The 21724-nt window shown below is 42.2% G+C and overlaps 3 non-coding genes across 3 annotated transcripts; all 3 read right to left on the bottom strand.

Moving 5' to 3' along the window:
- Nucleotides 1-14119: 14119 nt before the first annotated feature.
- Nucleotides 14120-14283, bottom strand: LOC133494005 (U1 spliceosomal RNA). The gene has a single exon (XR_009793235.1). It is a non-coding gene; the product is annotated as a U1 spliceosomal RNA (small nuclear RNA).
- A 2771-nt stretch (nucleotides 14284-17054) lies between these two features.
- Nucleotides 17055-17166, bottom strand: LOC133494020 (U5 spliceosomal RNA). The gene has a single exon (XR_009793249.1). It is a non-coding gene; the product is annotated as a U5 spliceosomal RNA (small nuclear RNA).
- A 1132-nt stretch (nucleotides 17167-18298) lies between these two features.
- Nucleotides 18299-18459, bottom strand: LOC133494006 (U1 spliceosomal RNA). The gene has a single exon (XR_009793236.1). It is a non-coding gene; the product is annotated as a U1 spliceosomal RNA (small nuclear RNA).
- Between the last annotated feature and the right edge of the window lie 3265 nt (nucleotides 18460-21724).

Genomic DNA, 21724 nt, shown 5'->3' with positions numbered 1-21724 from the left:
ACCTTTCTACCAATATACTCGCTTTCTCATCTCTGAACATGTCCAAACCATCGAAGTCTGCTCTCTCTAACCTTGTCTCCAAAACATCCAACTTTGGCTGTCCCTCTAATGAGCTCATCTCGAATCCTGTCCAACCTGTTCACTCCAAGCGAGAACCTTAGCATCTTCATTTCTGCTACCTCCAGTTTTATAAACTTTGCCCTTCATCCTAGCGGAGACTCTTCTGTCCCATACAACACCAGACACCTTGCGCCAACTGTTCCACCCCACTTGGACCTGTTTCTACACTTCTTTACCACACTTTCCATTGCTCGGTATTGTTGACCCCAAGTATTTGAAGTCATCTACCTTTGCTATCTCTTCTCCCTGGGGCTTCACTCCTCCTCCTCCGCCCCTCACATTCATGCACATATATTCTGTTTTACTTCGGCTAATCTTCATTATTTCTCCTTTCTAGTGTGTGACTCCATCTTTCTAATTTTTCCTCCGCCTGCTCCCTGCTTTCACTGCAGATCACAATATCATCTGCGAACATCATGGTCCAAGGGGATTCCAGTCTAACCTCATCTGCCAGGCTATCCATTTAAACCGCAAACAGGAAGGGGCTCAGCGCGGAACCCTGATGCAGTCCCGCCTCCACCTTAAATTCTTCTGACACACTAATGATACACCTCACCGCTGTTCTGCTGCCCTCATACATGTCCTGTACATAACATAACATATTTCTCCGCCACACCAGACCTGTGCACAGTTCCTCTCTTGGTACTCTGTCACAGGCTTTCTCTAGGTCTACAAAGACACAATGTAGCTCCTTCTGACCTTCTCTGTACCTTTCCATGAGCATCCTTAAGGCAAATAGTGCATCTGTAGTACTCTTACTTGGCATGAAACCATGTTGCTCACAGATACTTACTTCTGTCCTTAGTCTAGCCTCCACTACTCTTTCCCAAAACTTCATTGTGTGGCTCATCATCTTTATTCCACTATAGTTTCCACAGCTCTGAACATTGCCTTTGTTCTTAAAAATGTCAACTACCACACTTCTCTGCCATTCTTCTAGCATCTTCTCTCCTGCTATTCTTCTCTTAAATAAGTTGGTCAAAAGCTCCACAGCCACCTCACCAAATTGCTTCCATGCCACCACTGGTATGTCATCAGGACCAACTGCCTTTCCATTTTTCATTCTGTTCATTGCATTTCTAACTTCCCCTTAGTAATCATTGCAACTTCCTGGTCATTCACGCTTGCCTCTTTAACTCTACCATCACTCCCATTCCCTTCATTCATTAACTTCTAAAAGTACTCTTTCCATCTATTTAGCACACTACTGGCACCAGTCAAAATATTTCCATGGCTATCCTTAATCGCCTTAACTTGCTGCACATCCTTCCCATCTTTATCACTCAGTCTGGCCAACCTGTAGAGATCCTTTTCTCCAACCTGGTATACATGTCGTCATATGCCTCTTTTTTAGACTTCGCCACCTCTACCTTTGTCTTATGACACATCTCAATGTATTCCTTACCCCTCTCCTCAGTCCTCTCCGTGTCCCACTTCTTCTTCGCTAATCTCTTTCCTTGGATGACTTCCTGTATTTTGGGGTTCCACCACCAAGTCTCCTTTTCCCCTTTCATACCAGAAGTCACCCCAAGTACTCTCCTGCCTGCCTCTTTGAGTACCTTGGCAGTAGTATTCCAGTATTCCAGGAGCTCTTCTTGCCCATCTAGAGCCTGTCTCACCTCTTTCTGGAAGGCTGCATGGCATTCTTCCTTCCTCAACTTCCACCACCTGATTCTCTGCTCTACCTTTTGTCTTCTTAATCTTTCTACCCGCTACCAGTCATCCTACACACCATCATCCTATGCTGTCGAGCTACACGCTCTCCCACTACAACCTTACAATCGGTAACCTCCTTCAGATTGCATCGTCTGCACAAAATATAATACACCTGCGTGCTCCTACCTCTGCTCTTGTAGGTCACAATATGTTCCTCCCTCTTCTGGAAATAAGTGTTCACTACAGCCATCTCCATCCTTTTTGCAAAGTCCACCACCATCTGACCCACAAAGTTCCTTTGCTGAATGCCGTACTTACCCTTTACTTCTTCATCACCCCTGTTTCCTGCGCCAACTTGTCCATTGAAATCTGCACTAATCACATCTCTCTCTCTCTCTGGGATGCTCAGAACTACTTCGTCAGGTTCCTTCCATAATTTCTCTTTCAACTCGAGGTCACATTCTACCTGTGGTGCATAGCCGCTAATCACATTATACAGAACACTATTTAAAATTTCAACCTCATCAGTCAATCTGATACCCTTTGCACCTCCAAGACATTCTTAGCCAGCACTTCCTTTAAAATAACCCCTCCTCCATTTCTCTTCCCATCTACTCGGTGGTAAAGAATTTAAACCCTTCTCCTAAACTTCTAGCCTTACTCTCTTTCCACTTGCTCTCTGGGATGCACAATACATCAACCTTTCTCCTAATCATCATGTCAACTAACTCCTGAGCTTTTTCCTGTCATAGTCCCAACATTCAAAGTCTCTACACACAGTTGTAGGGACTGTGCATGCCTCTTCTTCTTCTGCTGACTAAGCCTACAGAATGCACAGGAATTGTGCACCCCTTCGGGCTGCAGAAAGACAAAAACAAGCAATCAAACAAAGCACAAAGCACATAAGATACACAATTCACACACTACCTAGTCTATGTTTAGGTTTAGATAAAAGGTAGTTAGATAAAAACAATCATATATACAACGTCAACACATAAAACGCACAATTTACATACTACTTAATCTATGTTAAAGTCAGATAAAAGACATCAAATAAACACAGTCAGCACATAAGGTACACACATCACATATTACCTGTGTGAAAATATCATGGATGTGACAATTCAAAGGATATGTGTATGTAAGGGATTAGGTAAGGTTGTTAGTGCGCTAGGCTAAACTTGGGCAGAGCAGCTACTACACGAACAATACGGCCCATATTTTGGAACTAATGTAAGACTTTTTAAATTTCCTATAAGTCCTCACAACCCTAGTTGTACCCGTTGTTTTGGTCATACACGTTATGAAGTTAATCATGTTCGATGCTTCTTTAACAGCACTACTCGTTATTAGCCAGCTAAACTAAGGTTGTCTGAGGCTCTTGGCATGTTTAAATTGGTATGAGTACGTAAGTAAGTAAGCACTAAGTACTCACGGTCCTTGTTGTAAATGAAACATAGGTTTTGCAGGTCGTGTAAGTACTCACTATTTAATGTTTACCTCCTCAGCAAATATTTGATTACATACATTGCTTGATGTTCCCGAGCTAGGCTACGCTAGGCACGAACGCATACGGCTCCAATTTGGGTACCGAAATTATACAGATGATGATATGAATCCACGGAAGTCGTCACCAGGGGCGTTCCCGGTCGAGTACTCACAACATTCGGTCCAAATTCAGCTGGATTTAGTCATTGAGTTATTGTCGTGCAGGTCGGAGCCTCTTCGATTTGTTGTCATCAGTTTTGAAACCGGAAGGCAAGTCAAAAAGCAAATTTTTAAAATAGCGCTGGTCCCAAAATACACAAAGTTACGCATGCCTTGTTTCCCAAAAATTTTATGTCCATATGAAATGATTGATTGAACTAGACTGCAAAGAAGCCTTGACTTTTTGTGTGAAACAAAAGGGGGAAGCTGACCAAACCCTTCTCAGCGATTGGAAATTTGGGGAAAAGGGTTTTTCTGGGACTTGAAAACCGGACTTCTCAAGGTCACAGGGAATTGAGAAACATACCACAAGAACAAGGCCTGCAGAAATAAAAACACAATCGCTTGTCAAACTGGCCACTGTGTGACGATGGCAAAGGATTCCTGGCTGTTGACATTTCTAAAGAGAGTTTGTCGGGAATTTCAACCCCGGGACATCTTTCAGTGCTGCTCTCCTTGAGAAGTGTTCCCCAAAAACAACAAGCAACACAGAAGAGCTGATGACTTCATAAATCATCAGCAACAATGAAGAACATAACCACATAACTCAATGATCATTTGGCTGCCACCCGAAACAAGAATGAACCCTTGACTTGTTATACAGGCCACCTTAAAAAAGACAGCAAGGTAAAACATTACAAAATGCTGAGCCAACACAGATGGCTTAGTAGGGGTCATCCAGGAGTTGAACCCGGGACGTTTCAAACCCGAAGCGAGAATCATACCGCCAGACCAACAAGCCACATGTAGTGCTGTGTGCGTCCAGCCACTCCCATCTCCGAAAAGCTTCACGGCTCGAGAGGGCCAGGTCATCTCCTCTGTCACGCACAAAACACTGCAGATCCCGCTCTTCATCTCCGGGAATCACCGTGAAACCATATCAGTCTTTGTCCCCTGAGGTTCTTGGTATTCCTTGGCTTCAAATTACAAGACCACAATAGATGGAACTGATTTAACTATCAATGGATGGAGTCCTCCCAGTCATTCCCACTGCCGTCTTTCTGCTGCTCCAAAGACGCTCCACCTGTAGCTCACCCCCCCAAACCACCAGAAGACATCTCTCAAGTTCCACAAGAATATATTGACCTCTCACCAATATTCAGGAAGGATCGAGCAATCGCTCTCATGAGTACGCTCACTGCAGAGTATGTTTTTTCCTCTTGGAAACTAATTACTCATTGTAATAGTACTAGTACAAGTACAAGTACATCATGACTCAGTTCACTGAAGTTTCTCCTCTTCAGGACATAAAGGAGGGTTGATGCCATTTTCCAAAGTTGACACATTCCACAAGCTTCGATAATGGTCCATCTCAATAATTATAATGATGCCAAAGGTTTTATTTCAATTCAAAAAGGTAAACTCAAAGAAATGCACTGCGCACAATTTTTTTTTTATACATGTATAGTTTTGATGATTATAGCTTACAGCAAATTACAACTCCAAATGCACCACCTCTAGAAACAAAAATGTAACCTCAACCAGGGACTTTTCTACCCCAAGATCTACTTTTCAAGCATAAAGCATCTCACCATCAACCGGGTAGGGTAGTGGGGTGGCACGTCTTTTTTTTTTTTTACAATGACCAATGATGAAATAGAATGACCAAGGCTCAAAGGTCTACCCACTACAAAAATGCAAAACATATTTATTTATATATTTCTTTGTATATTGAGGATTCTTTATCTGTAAAAGTATGTTTCTGTGCCTTGTATAACTGTATGAGCCAAGATTACACAACATAATTAACTAAAAACATTTTTTCTAACTATCTGAGTTCATGTGGTGGCATGGTGGATCAGCCGGTGAAGTGTTGGCCTCACAGTTCTGAGGTCATCCCTGTGAACATTCTAAAGTAGATATTGTGGTGAGAAATACATATAACATTATTCACTTCAATGTCTATACGGAAAAAAAAGTGAGCTGGCGAAAGCATCATCCATGCACAAAGTTGCGCAATTGAGTGTCCCTCGACATCCAAGTGGTCGCCATATTAGTCGCGTCCTCTGTCCTTGACATTATCGTCACTTCCGCCGTTGAAAACGCGCAGTGCCTGCTACTACGGAAGCCGAACAACAGAGATATTCGCATTTTTCCGACGCCCCTTCTGACACCGAACCTCTTTTCGAAAAGGACAACACCACACAACCGAGTGAAGTTACCGGGGCAATATTACACTGTTGTTTCGAGCCCTCAGGGCAATATTACACTATTGTTTCGAGCCATATTCAGATGATATCCGATCACGGCCAAACCGCATCCCGTCCGATCCACTCCCGCGGCGGAGATGAACCATCGCGGCTCATCGCAGCCGACCGGTGTGGCTTATGACAGAGCCAAGCGGTGCTGCTTTAGGGGGGTGCTCACAGACGAGCCGGGGCGCTTTATGCGCGCACGCGACTGAGTAATGCATTCTCGGCTGGGTTCTTCAGAGCCCCCCCAACAACCCCCCCCTCCCCCCCGTCGCAAAGCCTGTCGCGCAGCCTTCGCAGAAGCTGTGACCGCCGAACGCGCCTCAGCCGAAGTGGCTGAGTCCTGTGGTGGCATATAAGGAGGAGGTGGAGCCTAGCTATGTTGCTTTTAGGGGTATGTTCAAAGTCGCCGCAGTACTCAATGAACACTATCGAGATATTGTTGGCTGGGCGACGTGCACATCGACACGTTTCATACGCGGATCTTTTGTTACGTTATGAGAGAGACTGATTACGGGGTCCCCCCCAAACTATTAATTTTTTTAGTAGCTGTATGTGCACATCAACACATTTTATACACAGATCTTTTGCTACGTTATGAGAGAGACCGATTACGTGGTCTGCCCCAAACTATTTTTTTTTTTTTTTGTTTGGAGCTGTAGACACACCTACCTGTTATTTGGAACCCACGAAGCTCTCGTCCTTTGCACCCGTGCAATCCCTTTTTCACAACGAACAAATTCTTTCAAATTTATGAAGGAGAAATTCATTCTCCCGAGTGTTGAAGCAATTTCCAGCAATGCAATGAGCCGGCATTTTGGCTAACACGAAGGAACAACGAGCTACCTTCCCGGAGGTAAAACTAATGGAAACAAACGAGTCCACTAGGGGGGGCCTCTGTCTTGTATGTCACTTCCTGCATCTTTTCGAAAACAAATCCCTCAAGAGGATTTTCATGGCGTGAGCTACAAAAAGCCATATATGTCAAAATCCTGTTTTGTGGTGAAAAAACGCATGGGACTCTGTCTTGTATTTCACTTCCTGCATCTTTTCGAAAACAAATCCCTCAAGAGGATTTTCATGGCGTGAGCTACAAAAAGCCATATATGTCAAAATCCTGTTTTGTGGTGAAAAAACGCATGGGACCATATTGGCTGTGTGTTTTTCATTAATAATATACTAAAAACCTTCCGTTTGACGACACTTGACCTTTAAGTCCCTCCTATTCAGGGCACTATTGAGGGTTGATGCCATTTTCCACAAGCTTCCATCATGGTGCGTCTCAATAAATGATAATGATGTCAAAAGTTGCATTTCAATTCAAAAAGTCAAACTCATCGAGATGCACCATTTTTTTGATACATGTGTAATTTTGATGATTATAGCTTACAGCAAATTACAGGAGCGTATTACTGCTACACCAAAAAAAAAAAAAAAAAAAAAGGTCACGGATGTGAAACAATAATTATGTGAAATGATCCACAGTATTATGTGAATCACTCAGATCGTCCCAAGGTGGCATAGAGAAAGACAGGTAGAAGTGGACTCTCATTGAATGTTGCACAAAACATGGATTTGGTGAGCTTTTTACGGGGTCGTAGTGTACCTGAAGATTGTTTCTTACGCATGGAGCAAGAACATGTAAGTTTATTCTTGGCATCATATAGTTTTGTGCTCTTTTATGCTAGCTCACAAACATATGTTAACAAAAGTAAGACCAGGGAAACTCCGGATGCTAGCTAGCAACACATGTTAACACAAGACCAGGGAATATCCGGTGAGAAATTATTTGCATGATGTTTGCAAATTCATGCCGTATTAGGAATCCTCGAGTCCAGGGCATGGTTTCCCAACTGGTGGGCGGGCCAAGAACCAAAAGTGGGTAAACTCGCAGTGAGCTCCAATGAATGGAGTCCGCAAGTTTACAACAGTGCCTAACGACGCTCAATGAATTAGTTTGCATACAAATACACTAGATCGTGACGTGGCACAATAACACTGCTGTTTTTTGTTTGATTTTTATGACCAGAAGTATTGTTAGTCAAAATATGTACTGTAATTACTTTATTACTGGGTGTGAGTGATTAAAGTTACATCGCCGTACTTGTACAGTACAGTAAGATATTTTAACGCGCATCCCAGGTTGGGAAAACATTACAAATGCGTCAGAAACGCACTGACTGTATTGCGGTAATGGAATTGTATTGAGTTTTTTTTTTTTTTTAACTGATCAGAGGCGTATACTGGCAAACTTATTTGAAACAGCGTCTTGGGAATGTGAATATCATCACACTATGAAAGAAATATTTGAAAAATGTAACGTGTAATCGGTGGCTATTTTTGTAAAAGTAGGATTCCAGACTACAACATGAGGGAAATGTGGGTCCCTGGGTAAAAATGGAGGACCACTTACAGGTCAGTTGTGGGAGGGGAATCAATTCAGGATCACACCCAGCAGATGTGTGACAGTAATGTGTAAATCAAAGAGTCATATTATTGTATAATATCAACATATAATGTATGTAGTCTACATCTATCTACATATAATGATATACTAACAGATTGCTGTTACTCCTCTGTTGAGTAAAGAAAAACAAATTAGATGATAAATTAAAATACAAATGATATACCGCAAAATATAAAAATAGTATAGCAATGTGAGCATGTCAAAATAATCAAATTGTGACTCTAGTATCATCACAGAATTGTATCATCGGGCAACTGCTTATCCTCCCTCCAGATGTCCCCCAGTATTTAATTTAACTTGTAACATTTTCAGATTGCAACAAAACAATCCCAAAAACATTCACTGCTTAAAAAGCTAAAGAAAAAGTTGGGTGTTGGGAATGAGGATAATGAAAGTGACCATGAGGAGACTCTAATTGGAAAGTGTAAAAGAACCTACAAGAAAAACAGCAAATGGACTGAAAAGGCAATCAGGAAAGTTGAGTTGGGGTGGATTCATCAGGGTAAACAAATAAGGAGACGCAAGGGAGGGGGAACAAGGACACTTGATGTGTCCAAAGAGTCCAAAAAAGCTGGCATATTACAGTATGCCAAATACATTTTCTTTCCAAATGGAAAGAATAGATTTGGAAGATGTGAAGCATTTAGTTGTGACATATTGGACTATCAAGAGGAAGCTGTACTTAATGATGATATCACAATTGGAGACTTTTATAAATTGCTGAAATTGGGAGTGGTAAGATTTTATCTCTGCACTCATAAAATGATGGACTCTGTTGGCGAAAGCTCCGATTCAAACAACCTATAAGTGAGAGACCCACATGAAGATGATCTTAAACCATTGTCACCCAGTCAGATAATTAGAAGGCGTTAAGATCCAGATGCAACTTCTGAGACATCACAAGTGTTGATTGGGCCTTTCCTCGGAGAACCTCTGGCAAGCCAGCTGGATGATACTTTGATACATCATCCCATCTAGCATTTTGAAGTAGATGAGCTGGCCATCCCATCAGTCACTGTTATCGCATTAAGTACAGCAACATTCAACATTCTAGACACAGGTGATCAAGCAAGTGATTCTATAGCTACATTCGATCTTCAATGAATATTCACCATAAAACGTCACAGAGTCCATATTGTGGAGGAGATGATTAACCAGTTTAAGGATGTAGCACTGCTCAAACACCAATTGAAGTACACCTACATTGATGAAAAAGGAGCTGATGCAGATGGTGTTTCAAGGGATGTCTATGCTGTATTTTGGACAGAGTTTATGAACCACACAGCAGAGGGGGAGAACGTTAGAGTTTCATCACTGTCTCGGAGATGGCAGGAAGAAGAGTGGAAATCCATTGGCCGAATTCTGCTGAAAGGATATGGAGACCATGGATAATTCCCTTGTCCCATTGCCCCTGTTTTCATGGTGGCACTTATTTTTGGTAAGAATAATGTGTCAGATGATAAGCTCTTTGAAAGTTTCCTCCTGTACATGAATCAGTCAGATAGAGATCTGACAACCACTGCCTTAATAGATATGGTTAAGAGGTGTAGTCACCGACTTTGTAATAGTGACGACAGGTATCCTGAAAGGCTAGTTGGTGGAGTTCAATTTATACCCTTTCCAAAACGTGTACGAAAAATGTCTTCAATGGATCAAACTTTGTGGAAGACCGCATGATCAACTGAATCCATCAACCGGAACAGATATGTTTGCGCGAAGGTAAGCCCTATAGATTTGATTTTCAATACATGTCTCATATAAATGAATTAGCAGTTCTTCGCTTGCATAACATAGCTAAGTGAATGATTGACACACTTGATCTGTGTTGAGCGATATTTTGCGATGATCTCACTGCACAAACGTGTCCCTTTGTTCGGGCCTAATGAGCTAAGCTAAACCGGACTAGCAGTCCTAAAAGCCTTCTACGTGCACCGAGACACCAAGACTAAAGGAAGGATCTTTGAGGACACTAAAGTAGTGATTGTCGTACTCGGTTGGGACTTACGTAGGTTCGGCACTAATTCAAGAATAATTATTGAGGGGAGCGCGTGACGTTACACAAAGAAAACGAGAGAAACAACTCGTAAATCAAGCCTCGCCTTCTTTTTTTTCATACGGCGGTTCACAAACGGCTATACAGATACACATACAGACTCTGCACACAAGTGTGATATGTAACACGAAAATAGGAATCTGTCAATGACTAATTCGTCTTTGGCTTATATTAAGATCTATTAACGTACGGTTAATTGTTTTCCACAAATGTATAATATGCAAAATATAACAAATGCACTCACCCTGCTTGACATGTACAGTGAGCTTCAGATATCCTTGTAGGACTCAACTGCAGATGCAATATATGTGGCTTCTCGGTCTTCCTCTGACTCCGGAAAGATCTCGCGCTAATATCAATGGTTTCTCCGTCGATATGCATGGACATACCATTGAAATACCCCTCGCTGAAATACTTGAAGCCCTGCTGTCTGATCTTCAACGATATTTCACTGTTAGCTAAGAATGCGAGTGAGAAATCAGCCGGTAAATCAGACAGTTTCGCTCTATTCTTTTCTTGCTGCGCCGCCCTTTTTGCTGATTGTTTGTCTGACGTAGGGGCACGTGGCGTGACGTCACTTCAGGAGGCATGGTTAAGTGCCCTGTATGGAGGGGTCAATTCTCTTTACATCTTATCCTCACTCGGGTCACAGCTCTGTTGATGCCCATCGAAGCTAACTTCAGGTGAGAGGTAGAGTACACCCCAAACTGGTTGCCATCCAATCACAGCCTGTGGTATCATTATAAATATATATAATTGACAATTGGGTGCCCATTCTCAATAAGTACAAGTCTTGTAAACATGATCTCAACAACACAGTGGCACATTTTTAAATACCTTGATATGTTGGATTTCTGTTCATCCTTCATTTTCATATAATACACTTTAATACACCTGTGGCTCCAATCAGATAAATTCCTTACAGCAAATAAATCTCTCTGTGAAACCTCTCAGCCTTTCAATCCAGAGCTATTATAATTTCAGAAAAAATTATTTGTCCATCTGTGCGTTACTATTGGCTCGCGACCAGTTTAGTGTGTAACCCACCTCTTGCTCAGTCAGCTGGGATAGGCTGCAGCAGGCATGGGACCCTGGTGAGCGTAACCCCTACAGAAAATGGATGGATAGAGGATTTGTCAGACATCCAATAATTGAAAATGTGTGAACGTGAATTCATTTGGGATCATACCATCATCATACCACAACAATAAAGTGGACAGTGTACAACTGAAAAATAAATGTCACCATTTGATATACTGTAGCGGACAAAATCATTCTTAACATAGTCCTTCTTCCCAGACAAACAGGAACCAAACAGGGCGCTGGTCTTTGTGTTTTATTTCTTCTTGGTGGATCAGTAGGCTCAGACTTCTGGGAGTCGAAGACCTCTTGTGTTTATGAGAAGGGTGCATGGGGTAGCACTGTATAATTGCCATGCTGGATTAATTGTTGATTTTAGGGGCCTGGTAGATGTAGCAGCATTTTTGTGAAGCTGAAGTGAGAGAGAGAACAGAGGACTAAGGAAACGAGGTAAAAATGAACAGGAAAAAAAACAATTGTTGCGATTAACATAAAAATATTCATTTATACGTTTTTAAGTATGTCTGCTCTCAGGAAAAGATACAGCACAATGGCCTCATCCGATGTGGTGGGCGAGTGTAAGAAATTTTCTGTCATTATAAGGCAGCACAAGTTGAATCCAGTCTCATCACAAGGATATGGTCTTCTCTTTTGGCTTATCTTAACTTATCTTGCCCTCCAAAGAGATGAGGGATAGTGTACAACAACATTGGACGCCCACTTGGAGCTATTGCATTTCTGATGTTGCGGATAATGTGGGTATTCCACAAATGAGCAATTTGCTGCAGTTCTTCCTGCAGAAGAAAAAAAATACATTACCAGTGAAAACAACAAATAATAAATGCTTTCTATTCTGAATCAATGTGATACATGATACTGTTAACTGTACTGTCGTTTTGATAGTGAAGGAGGCAGGAGTGTCGAGAAGGCAAGGAAGACAGGAAGGAGAGATTGACTGACTTACATTTAAAAATAGAGCATTTAATGTAAAAGAAAAAAAAGTAACTTTTTTTTGGTGTCACCACAGCGTGCCATCTCAGATGAATGCACATATATGTTTGGCACAATTTTTACACCGGATGTACTTCCTGACACAAGCCTTCTGAGGGAGTGGAGCACCCAGTGGGATACGAACCCAAAACCCCTGGTTTACCAAATCAGTGCTCTAACCACTGAGCTATGGGGCCTCCTTAATGTAAAAGAAAAAAATATGGTCTAATGAGCCAGAGGATACAAAACAGCTCAAAAGAAAGACAAACAGAATTGGAAGGTAAAAATGAGCTAAAGGACAGAACAGGGAATGTACCTACCCAATCTACATGATTATTTACATTTTTCAAAAGGGAAAGAGGATATAAAAAGAGCAGGCAGAGTGAGAGAGAGAGAGAGGAGAGAGAGAGAGAGAGAGAGAGAGAGAGAGAGAGAGAGAGAGAGAAAGAGAGAGAGAGAGAGAGAAACATGGAGCAACTAGATAGATGGATAATTATTTAACTTATTTATGTCATGCCTCCCTCAATGACGTTCAGGCAAGTAAACAATACAAGTTGTTTGTGCAGGAAGTTTCCCAAAAAACGGTCATTGTCTTTGAGTTCCTGATGACGGTTCATCCAGAATAGGGCATGATGCTTTCACAAAAAGGCCCACCAGCTTTCGATCCTCTGATTGTGATTACTCGACCCAGAAATGACGCAGTTCCCAACGTGGCGGTCCATATCCCTACTCCAGTGTAGGAATCGCTGCATTTCTGCCATTGTGACGTTTTCTGTCCCCAAATTTGTGCGAATTTTGGCAGGTGTCCCCATCCTTTTCTCAACTTCAGATATAAAATAACCAGCAATGATTCTGGGGTTGCTGTTTGTTGAATAGATATGGAGGCAAACAATGAGCCTTGAATAGCCATCATTGGCTCCATTGATGCAAAGACCATAAGGCTTTAGTTTCTCGTACGAGTCGACATGCAACAAAAAATTGGGTCCGGGGTTGACGTACGTACGTCGGGTCAAGTGATTTCTCCACCTTTGCGCAACACCTCGGGGGTCTAAAACCTTAAGCAGATGTCTCACGGTGCTCTGGGTCACAACATATCCGGCTTGGATGCAGTGGAGATGATGTAGTTTGCATCTGTGGAGCCTTCCATGGCCCTCCAGTTCATCGATTAGAAATAACGCAACCTCCAGTGGGTTGCACTGATTAATCCTCCTGAACAGTCCCATGCATTTTAAATGACATCTGAGAGTATGCATACTTAGTTAATCAAACATTTTAAATAAGCCAAACTATCCATCCTGCAGAAACTCCGTTTCGAAGCAATCACTTCCGGTTCAGGTCCCTGGCAGAGCCAATTCGGAGAAGCCCAATGAACGTGCATCTTCTTTTTCGATCTTACGTCATTTTTTAGTAAAGATGGAGTGTTATTGAAGATCTGGGTAGATATATAGGAGTGTATATGTTTGATATTTAACGCTAAAAGGTCTCTACCCACCCGAACCGGAAGTCTTTTGGGGTAACGTTTCACATAATTCTGTGAAACATTTCACAGAATTATGTGAGGTGTTTCACAGAATTATGTGAAATGTTACTATGTGATATTTACACATAATTATGTGAAACGCGACCTTTTTTTTTTTTGGTGTAGCAGTAATACGCTTCCGTAAGGCGGTACTTGAATGGTTTTGTGAAATTTTAAAGGGCGAAGAAAGCTTTTAGACGAACTGAATCAGACAATTCAGTGTACTCAAAAGAACTGACCGAGCGATAAGTGAGAACTTTGAATAAATTCACATGCAAACTGCGTTCACAAATTGCTGTAAGTATGGTTAGTCAACATTATTTTTCGCCAATGATCAGGGGAAAGCACAAACGCAGTCCCCCACTATCAGAATTTATGCAATCGAGATTCTGACATTTGGGGTATTCGCAGGGGTCACCTCAACCGGAGAGCAAAGGCAGAGTCTCACCCTAGGTGAACCACCTTCATGATCAGGGTATCTTCCCTGCCTGATAAGTATGTCCTGTACCGGCAAGAGCACGCGACCCATACAGGCGCAAGCTGTGTCAAGCGACGGTGTCATCATGAGGACGTGAACAACCGCAATCACGATGGGTGAGCATGAACGGACATGAGAGTAAAAGATACTCTTTGCAAATACATGACGAAATATGCTTTCTATATGAACATTTCAGTTTGAATTGAGGCAGTAAATGGAGACCCACAATCCATTGTGGCATCAGGAGACGTGAATTGAGCTCGTGCACGTGACGTCAGTGTTTGCACGGTGCCCTATTGCCGGTCAAACCCGGCTGCTCTGCACTGCGGGAGCCGTTGAACCAGAGCAGATTTTTCAAATTGCCCGAGACATGTTGTGTTGTTTGTTGGCACAACAGACGACACAGATATTCAAAGAGATCATTCTATGGAATACCAGCTGAAAAGACCAGAAAAGATTGATGGATTTCAGTAATTAAACATGATGGATGGTGCCCAACCAAAATACATACACGCCTGTGTAGCGATCGCTTCATTTCAGGGAGGAATTATTCTCCTCAATCTCAAATTATATTGAGTTGTCCAAGACAAGCGGAAGCGGATTAACAGTCCAATTTCTGACCAGCGAAAACATCGACTTTGGCATTAAATACGGGTCCTCTATGCCAAGTGTCTCTAATATTTCCACATACCTTTGTTGATTATCAACTTCTACATGTTGAAGGGTATCAGACAAAACTGTGAGCGTCGTGCTATAAGACGAATTTTCGTGTCGTCTCCAACCGACTTAGCGTTGAAGAATGGTTTGTTTGACTGCCTGTGACATGATTTGACAAGGAAGGTCCACAAGCTCTATACTTAAACGAGCCGGCATTCTGACTAACACGAAGGAACAAAGAGCAACCTTCCAACAGGTAAAACGTGGACAAACACACGAGCCTGCCTGAGTGCCCTGCTGCTGTTAACGTCACCTGCTTCTTCTCAAAAACAAATCCCTCGAGAGGATTTTCATGGTGAGAGTTACAAAAGCCATATACGTCAAAATCCTGTTTTGTGGTGAAAAAAAAAAGGATGGGTCCATTCCGGCTGCCTTTTTTCCCATTAATAACATACTAAAAATCATGCATTTCATGACCGGGGAGCTTTAAGAAAAGGAAGAGTTGTTTCTCTATGCTCAGAAAAAGGTAATTTAATAAATAAGGATTGAGGGAGGGTAAATGTTCAAGTAAAATAAAAATACATTTTGCAAAAAGAAACTATGTGTTAAATCTCTACTCACTCACAACTGAGACAGAACGTTCCCAAAGAAAAGCTCTTTGAGCAGGGCCACATTGTAGTTCCAGTTTCCCTCAGATGGCCGTTCTGACTGGGAAACCATAAAAATCTCATCTTATTTACACATGAAATTTATGAAGTAGTTTTAGAATCGGAAATCAAGGGTAATGGATTTTTCAACTTCTGTTGACGTTTGGTAACAGAAAGATGTTTCCAATATCTCAAAGCTATCCTTTATTATTTGACAATTTGAAATTTTGGTCCAGGTTTGAACACGCATCATGGAAGTTGACTCACATGATTTGCCTTCGCGGGCCACATAAAATTATGTGGTGGGCCAGATCTGGGCCCTGGCCCTTAAGTTGGACACCTGTGTCTTGGAAAGTTGCAAGAGCTGGTGAGAAATCATGTACTGGTCAGATTGTCCCTTCTTGAGCTGCCTAATCCTCCTGCGTCATACACAGATACATATGAGACTAAGCCAGGGGTCGGCAACCTGCGGTTCCGGAGCTGCATGCGGCTCTTTCATCCTTATGTTGCGGCTCTCGTGTCTTGGGAAAATAAATTACAAGTGTCTGATTGAAGTGTATGCTATTTGTCTCAAAAACGTGTATCATGTCTTCTTATGAAGTCAAAGTTTTTAACTTCTTTCTTCAACCCTTGTGCAATTTCGGTGATCACCAGGTGCCTTCTTTAGAGACGTTTGATAGCATATTTGACCGTCAGTGGGCAGATTTGACGCGCGGAAAGTCCAGCGACACCAAAACTGCACGATATCTTAAAGAATTTTATTTGTATGTGTTCCTTTGTATGGTTGACCCCTGTGCTCTTAAAGGGGTACACACATAATTACAGATCATACATTACATCCATTTTCTTAGCCGCTTATCCTCATGAGGGTCACAAGAGTCCTGGAGTCTATCCCAGCTGTCTTCTGATACTAAAGCTTCCTCCCACATTCCCATAAACATACATGATTGCTTCATTGAAGACTAAATTGTCTGTAGGTGTTAGCATGAATGCTTCTACTCATGTAGAACTCATTTAGAAAGCAACTGAATTCAAGGAATACCTTAAACTGCTTTTTATGGATTAAACATGTTAAAGTACAACTGCTTCATAGATGTGGGTTTGAATATCAGCTCTGACCTTCCTGAGTGGAGCATGCATGGGTTTTCTTCACATATTCTAGCTTCCTCTGATGCAGTTCGGGGTGTACCCCACCACTTGCCCAAGGATGGCTGGGATAGGCTCCAGCTCTCCCCTGACCCTTGTGAGCATATTCGGCTCTTTGAAGCCTAAATAGTCACAGTACAGGATTTTGAAATGTGTTTTTAATTTAAAACAAATGTTTCATCTTACTCTAAGATATTCTAAAACTGTAACTGGCTACCTTTACCCACAAATATGTCTATTAAATGCACACTCAGAACTGAACTTTCACCAATGTGACTTCACTTGTTTCTTTCAATGAGGTTTTAGCGATGTTGGATATTAACATTTCACAGAAATAAGATTACCCCGCATTCACAGAGGATCAAAAATTGAGATAGACCCTTGTTATTGCACCCCACGGAAATCTTTAGTAAAAGGTGAAAGATTTATACAATATGAAGAGAAACAAGAGTAAACTACCATTGATGGCCTGAAGCGGGTTATTTGACTACCCCGCATACACTTTTGAAAACGGTATTCAACTCAAAAGTGGCACTATTTCATAATAGTTCAACTGATAATCCATCAACTACAGTTAATGCAGTCCAACGGTCTCTTCTTTAAACGCAAAAGGACAATCTAAAGGAGGAAAGAGGCTCAGGCTTTTCGTTCTTTATCTAGTTTGTCAAGCGGTTTTGCCACAAAGGCTTGTAGGGATAAGGCGCATGAGCTCAGAGCCAATCAATGCAGTTATATCTGCCTGCATTGTGCAGCCTCTCCGTGCCAGTTGGGCTCGATGTGACAATAAAGCATAGTCTATGTTGCACTTGAATGATTTTGTGAAATTTTAAATGGTGAAGAAAGCTTTTGGACATACTGAATTAGACAACTCAGTGTACTCAAAAGAATTGACCGACGCGATAAGTGCTAACTTTAAAGCCCGGGTGTCATCCCTATAAACATTCTAAAATAGATGTTGTAATGAAAAATACATATAACATTTTTCACTTCAATGTCTATACGAAAAAATAAATGTGAGGTATGTATGTTCAAAGCCGCCGCAGTACTTGTTGAGCCAGGGCGCATTACTGCCTCCCTGTTATTTGGAACCCATGAAGCTCTCGTCCTCTGCACCTGTGCAATCCATTTTTCACAACGAGCCGGGTCTCTTTCAAACTTATGAAGGGTAATTCCATTCTCCCAAGTGTTCAAGCAATGTCCAGCAATGCAATGAGACGGCATTTTGGCTAACATGAAGGAACAACGAGCTACCTTCCCGAAGGTAAAACTAATGGAAACAAACGAGTCCACTTGAGGGTGCTTCGGTCCTTTTCATCACTTCCTGCTTCTTCTCGAAAACAAATCCCTCGAGAGGATTTTCATGGCGGGAGTTACAAAAAGCTGTATATGTCAAAATCATGTTTTGTAGTGAAAAAACACATGGGACCATATTGGCTGTGGGTTTTTCAAAAATTCATAAAATATCAAAAATCATCCATTTCATGACACTTGACCTTTAGGTAAACTCACATGTAAAATGTGTTTACAAACTGCTCAAAAAATTGTTAGCAGCATTCAATTAGTCAACATTATTTTTCACCAATGACCACGGGAAAGCACGAACGCAGCCCCCCATTACCAGAAATTATGCATTTGAGACTCCCACACACCGGGAATTCGCAGGAGTCAACACAACCGGAGTACAGTGGCTGAGTGTTACCCTGGGGGAACCACCATGATCATGGTATCGCCCCTGCCAGGTAAGTATGAATTGTGCCAGCAAGAGTACGCAAGCCATACACGCACACGCTATGTCAAGCGACGGTGATCGATCAGTGAGACTCAAACGTCTAACATGGCCAAGACCAAAGAGCTGTCCAAAGACACCAGAGACAAAATTGTACAACTCCATAAGGCTGGAAAGGGCTCCGGAAAATTGCCAAGCAGCTTGGGGAAAAAAGGTCCACTGTTGTCACTCATTACAAAATGGAAGAAGCTAAACATGACGGTCAATCTCAATTGGAGTTGAACCCCACCAAGATACCACCTCGTTGGGTCTCAATGATCCTTAGAAAGATGAGGAATCAGCCCAGGACTACACGACAGGGCTTGGACAGTGCCCTGGAAAGATCTGGGACCACTGTTTCCAAGGTGACCGTTGTTAATACATTAAGACGTCATTTGTTTGAAATCATGCATGGCACGCAAGGTTCCCCTGCTTAAACCAGCACATGTCAAGGCCTGTCTTAAGTTTGCCAATGACCATTTGGATGATACAGAGGAGTCATGGGAGAAAGTTTTGTGTGAGCTGAAACTCTGTGTTTCTCAGCGACAGACCAGAAACCTGTCTGATCTAGAGAAGATCTGTGTGGAGGAGTGGGCCTAAATCCCTCCTGCAGTGGGTGCAAACTTGGTGAATAAATACAGGAAATGTTTGACCTCAGTAATTGCAAACGAAGGCTACTGTACCAAATATTAACATTGTTTTGTTTGGGTGTTCAAATACTTATTTGCAGCTGTATCACACAAATAAATAATTAAAAACTCATTCATTCTGATTTCTGGATTTTTCTTTTTCGATTATCTCTCTCACAGTGGACATGCACCTACGAAGAAAATTCCAGACCCTCCCATGATTTCTCAGTGGGAGAATTTGCAATATAGCTTGGTGTTCAATTACTTATTTTCTTCACTGTATATAGTAATAGTTTTCAGTGGCTCCGCTGGTAGAGCATTGGTCTCAGAGTTCTGAGGTCTGGGTTCAATCCCAGACTTGCCTGTTTCCTTTCACCACACCCACTGTGACTCAATTTATTTCTTAAAACAAATTTTCAGTGATAATGGCAATCAACACTCCACAGCACTAAAATAGCTCGAGTTTTCACAAGCATCAAAAAAAATTATATAGACTCTTGTTTTTCCTCCCCACAGAAATCTCTATGCGATTTGATAAGAAACAAGAGTGAGCTACCCTAAACACGCTGAAACGGGGTATTTGACTGCCCCGCATACACTTTTAACAAATGGTATTCAACTCAAAAGTGCCACTATTTAAGAATAGTTCAACTAATAATCCAGCAACTATAGTGAAGGAATTCCAATGGTCTTTTCTTTAAACGCGAAAGGACAATTTAAAGGTGGAAAGAGGCCCAGGCTTCTTGTTCTTTATCTAGTTTGTGAAGTGGTTTTGCCGCAAAGGATTGTAGGGATAAGCGCATGAGGTCGGAGCCAACCAACGCAGTTATATCTGCCTGCATTGTGCAGCCTCTCCGTGCCAGTTGGGCTCGATGTGACAATAAAGCATAGTCTACGTTGCACTTGAATGATTTTGTGATCTGCCTGCATTGAATGCAGCCCTATTGCAGGGCAGACCATGTAATCTGAAGATTACTAACTGTAAAGTAGTGGGAGGGGAGAGTGTAGCTTGACAGCATAGATGGTGGTGTGTAAGATGACTCTGGTGGTGGGTAGGAAGATTAAGAAGACAAAAGTATAGCAGAGAACCGTGTGATGGAAGCTGAGAAAGGAAGAATATTGTGTGGCCTTTCGGAAAGAGTTGAGACAGGCTCTCGATGGACAGCAGAAGCTCCCGGAAGACTGGACTACGACAGCCAAAGTAATCAGAGAGACAGGCAGGAGAGTACTTGGTGTGTCTTCTAGTAGGAAAGGGGAGAAGGAGACTTGGTGGTGGAACCCCAAAATACAAGGAGTCATACAAGGAAAGAGATTAGCGAAGAAGAAGTGGGATACTGAGAGGACTGAGGAGAGGCGAAAGGAGTACATCGAGATGCGACGTAGGGCAAAGGTAGAGGTGGCAAAGGCTAAACATGAGGCATATGAAGACATGTACACTAGGTTGGACACGAAAGAAGGAGAAAAGGATATCTACAGGTTGGCCAGACAGAGGGATAGAGATGTGAAGGATGTGCAGCAGGTAAGGGTGATTAAGGATAGAGATGGAAATGTGTTGACTGGTGGCGGTAGTGTGCTAAATAGATGGAAAGAATACTTTGAGAAGTTGATGAATGAAGAAAATGAGAGAGAAGGAAGAGTTGAAGAGGCAAGTGTGAAGGACCAGGAAGTGGCAATGATTAACAAGGGGGAAGTCAGAAAGGCACTCCAAAGGATGAAAAATGGGAAGGCAGTTGGTCCTGATGACATACCGGTAGAGGTATGGAAGCAATTTGGAGAGATGGCTGTGGAGTTTTTGACCAACTTATTCAACAGAATACTAGCGGGCGAAAAGATGCCTGAAGAATGGAGGAAAAGTGTTCTAGTTCCCATTTTTAAAAACAAAGGGGATGTTCAGAGTTGTGGGAACGATCGAGGAATAAAGTTGATGAGCCACACAATGAAGTTATGGGAAAGAGTAGTGGAGGCTAGACTCAGGACAGAAGTAAGTATCTGCGAGCAACAGTATGGTTTCATGCCTAGGAAGAGTACCACAGATGCATTATTTGCCTTGAGGATGCTAGTGGAAAAGTACAGAGAAGGTCAGAAGGAGCTACATTGTGTCTTTGTGGATCTAGAGAAGGCCTATGACAGAGTACCAAGAGAGGAACTGTGGTACTGCATGCTTAAGTCTGGTGTGGCAGAGAAGTATGTTAAAATAGTACAGGACATGTATGATGGCAGCAGAACAATGGTGAGGTGTGCCTTAGGTGTGACAGAGGAATTTAAGGTGGAGGTGGGACTGCATCAGGGATCAGCTCTGAGCCCCTTCCTGTTTGCAGTGGTAATGGATAGGCTGACAGATGAGGTTAGACTGGAATCCCCTTGGACCATGATGTTCGCAGATGATATTGTGATATGCAGTGAAAGCAGAGAGCATGCAGAGGAACAATTAGAAATATGGATACATGCACTGGAAAGGAGAGGAATGAAGATTAGCCGAAGTAAAAACGAATATATGTGCGTGAATGAGAAAGGTGGAGGGGGAAGAGTGAGGCTCCAGGGAGAAGAGATAGCGAGTGTGGAGGACTTCAAATATTTCAGGACAACAATCCAGAGCAATGGTGAGTGTGGTAAGGAAG

This window comes from Syngnathoides biaculeatus, chromosome 20 (assembly GCF_019802595.1).
Source record: "Syngnathoides biaculeatus isolate LvHL_M chromosome 20, ASM1980259v1, whole genome shotgun sequence".
NCBI lineage: Eukaryota > Metazoa > Chordata > Actinopteri > Syngnathiformes > Syngnathidae > Syngnathoides > Syngnathoides biaculeatus.
This window is presented reverse-complemented; position numbering and strand designations above follow the sequence as displayed.